Raw genomic sequence first — 3,938 nt, 5'->3', positions numbered from 1 at the left:
GGAATAGAAGCATAGACCTATAGGGCTGGAGTGGATTTCAATATTACTTTATATTAGATTATCAAGTATAGTGAAATAAAAAGAGGCTCAGTCGTGTCTAATTCTTTGCGACCCTATGGACAGTAGCCTGCCAAGCTCCTCTGTCCATGAAATTCTCTAGGCAAGAATACTGGAGTGGGTAGCCATTCCCTTCTCCAGGGGATCTTCCTGAGGCAGTGATCTCTGGCATCACAGGCAGATTCTTTACTTTCTGAGCCACCAGGAAGCCCCATTATGCAATAACAATCCCACATATTAAATTCTCATATGCCAAGCATTTTGCATATATTATCTCATTTAATTTTCACAAAGACTCATGTGATATATGTATATATAATTATTATTATTCTTAGTTTTGAGGAGACTGAAGACCTGAGAACTCAAGTGACATGCCCAAAGATATCATCAGTAAGTTGTAGAGCAGAGATTCACTCTCAAGTCTTTCTAGGAAAAAAAAAAAGTTACTTATAAATTCCAATACATTTTTTTCCAATGAAATCTCGCTTGCCCATGACAGAACTAGCTTATGAAAGGTTTTCAATACCCAAAGCAAGCTTGAATTTCATTTTGGTGGACTGAGGCAGGGCCCGCTTATCCATTAGGTACAGGAGACACAGTGACTAGGGTCCACAATATTTTTAGGGGGTCTACAAAATCTTTTAAATTCTTTCAAAATCAGAAGAGAAAAATTAACTTTTAGGTTGAAGAAAATGATTTGCTATATAACAATTTATTCATCTGAAGAAAATGACTTGCTATATAACAATTTATTCATCTGTATATCAATGCAGTTATAAAGTATGAACTATATATTAAACAAATATTACATATTACATAAATACATAAATCCACAGTTCAGTTCAGTTCAGTTGCTCAGTTGTGTCTTGACTCTTTGCAACCCCATGGACTGCAGCACGCCAGGCCTCCCTGTCCATCACCAACTCCTGGAGTTTACCCAAACTCATGTCCATTGAGTCAGTGATGCTGTCCAATCATCTCATCCTCTGTCGTCCCCTTCTCCTCCCGCCTTCAATCTTTCCCAGCACCAGGGTCTTTTCAAATGAATCAGTTCTTCGCATCAGGTGGCCAAAGTATTGGAGTTTCAGCTTCAGTGTCTGTCCTTCCAATGAATATTCAGGACTGATTTCCTTTAGGATGGACTGGTTGGATCTCCTTGCAGTCCAAGGGACTCTCAAGAGTATTCTCCAACACCATAGTTCAAAGGCATCATTTCTTTGGTGCTCAGCTTTATAGTCCAATTCTCACATCCATGCATGACTACTGGAAAAATCATAGCTTTGACTAGACGGACTTTGGTTGGCAAAGTAATGTCTCTGCTTTTTAATATGCTGTCTAGGTTGGTCATAACTTTTCTTCCAAGGAGCAAGTGACTTTTAATTTCATGGCTGCAGTCACTATTTGCAGTGATTTTGGAGCCCCCCAAAATAAAGTCTGTCACTTTTTCCATTGTTTCCCCATCTATTTGCCATGAAGTGATGGGACCAGATGCCATGATCTTAGTTTTCTGAATGTTGAGTTTTAAGCCAACATATATCCACAAGCACAAAGCAAAAGTGCCCAGGGCCCACGAAAGTCAGAATGCGGTGTTGCATGGGTGTGCACTAAACTTTCGAGGGAGGTGATACAGAAGACTAAGCTGGAAGAGGGTAGTTCAGTTCAGTCGCTCAGTCGTGTCCGACTCTTTGCGACCCCATGAATCGCAGCACGCCAGGCCTCCCTGTCCATCACCACCTCCCGGAGTCTACCCAAACCCATGTCCATCAAGTTGGTGATGCCATCCAGCCATCTCATCCTCTGTCGTCCCCTTCTCCTCCTGCCCTCAATCCTTCCCAGCATTAGGGTCTTTTCCAGTGAGTCAACTCTTCGCATGAGGTGGCCAAAGTATTGGAGTTTCAGCTTCAACATCAGTCCTTCCAATGAACACCCAGGACTTATCTCCTTTAGGATGGACTGGTTGGATCTTCTTGCAGTCCAATGGACTCTCAAGAGTCTTCTCCAACACCACAGTCCAAAAGCATCAATTCTTCGGCGCTCAGCTTTCTTCACCATCCAGCTCTCACATCTATACATGACTACTGGAAAAACCATAGCCTTGACTAGATGGACCTTTCTTGGCAGAGTAATGTCTCTGCTTTTCAATACACTATCTAGGTTGGTCATAACCTTCCTTCCAAGGAGTAAGCGTCTTTTAATTTCAGGGCTGCAATCACCATCAGCAGTGATTTTTGAGCCCCCAAAAATAAAGTCTGACACTGTTTCCACTGTTTCCTCATCTATTTCCCATGAGGTGATGGGACCAGATGCCATGATCTTAGTTTTCTGAACGTTGAGCTTTAAGCCAACTTTTTCACTCTCCTCTTTCACTTTCATCAAGAGGCTCTTTAGTTCTTCTTCACTTTCTGCCATAAGGGTGGTATCATCTGCATATCTGAGGTTATTGATATTTCTCCCACCAATCTTGATTCCAGCTTGTGTTCCTTCCAGCCCAGTGTTTCTCATGATGTACTCTGCATAGAAGTTAAATAAGCAGGGTGACAATATAAAGCCTTGACGTACTCCTTTTCCTATTTGGAACCAGTCTGTTGTTTCACGTCCAGTTCGAACTGTTGCTTCCTGACCTGCATACAGGTTTCTCAAGAGACAGGTCAGATGGTCTGGTATTCCCATCTCTTTCAGAATTTTCCACAGTTTATTGTGATCCACACAGTCAAAGGCTTTGGCGTAGTCAATAAAGCAGAAATAGATGTTTTTCTGGAACTCTCTTGCTTTTTCGATGATCCAGCAGATGTTGGCAATTTGATCTCTGGTTCCTCTGCCTTTTCTAAAACCAGCTTGAATATCTGGAAGTTCACGGTTCACGTATTGCTGAAGCCTGGCTTGGAGAATTTTGAACATTACTTTACTAGCATGTGCTGCTGCTGCTAAGTCGCTTTAGTCGTGTCCGACTTGCCATTTCCTTCTCCAGTGCATGAAAGGGAAAACTGAAAGTGAAGTCGCTCAGTCGTGCCCGACTCTTAGCGACCCCATGGACTGTAGCCTACCAGGCTCCTCTGTCCATGGGATTTTCCAGGCAAGAGTACTGGAGTGGGGTGCCATTGCCTTCTCCATTACTAGCGTGTGAGATGAGTGCGATTGTGCGGTAGTTTGAGCATTCTTTGGCATTGCCTTTCTTTGGGATTGGAATGAAAACTGACCTTTTCCAGTCCTGTGGCCACTGAAGAGGGTAGGTGGTGGCCAAATTCTGAAAAATATCACAAGTTCTCTTTCATTAAAGGTATCCCTCAAAGGGAGGCTGTAAGGGACAGAGGTGAAACTGAGCAGAAAGTGTAATTTCCTAGCTGCATGATCTTGGACAAGTGACTTTCTCAGTCTGAGCCTAAGTTTTGCCATCAGTAAAATGGGGATATGCACCTCCTGGGGCTGTTGGACAGGGACCTAGCATGTTCACCGTTAGGTACGAATCGGTCAATACATACATGTTGAATGAATGCAGTATATGTGTGCTTAGCATAGCGGCCGGTGTACGGCAAGCGTCCATTAAGCGACAGTTGCTGACAGTAAAAATAGTAAAAAGTAAAGCAGTCTCTACAGCAACAATCCTAGACCTGCAAGACCCAGACGGACTTCAGCAAGTCCTACGCGGACCTGCGCAGTAGCTTCCCCAGGAGGAGAGGACACGAGACTGCGCTTGCGCGTGAGTGCTTTCCTCCGCCCCTTCTGGCGCGATGACCCGCGGGGCGGGCTCGGCGGCGTCGCGACGAGTCCAGAGGGGAGGACTAAGGAAGGGGCGTGGCCAACGGGCCGGGCCCCGCCCACCCGCTTCCGGCTCCTCCAGCTGCGCGCGCATCCTCCTCCCCCCTTCTTTTGTGGTCCGACCC

The sequence above is a fragment of the Giraffa tippelskirchi genome, chromosome 1 (assembly GCF_054371585.1).
Source record: "Giraffa tippelskirchi isolate mGirTip1 chromosome 1, T2T-mGirTip1v1.2.pri, whole genome shotgun sequence".
Taxonomy (NCBI): Eukaryota; Metazoa; Chordata; class Mammalia; order Artiodactyla; family Giraffidae; genus Giraffa; species Giraffa tippelskirchi.
Note: the sequence above shows the minus strand (reverse complement) of the source record.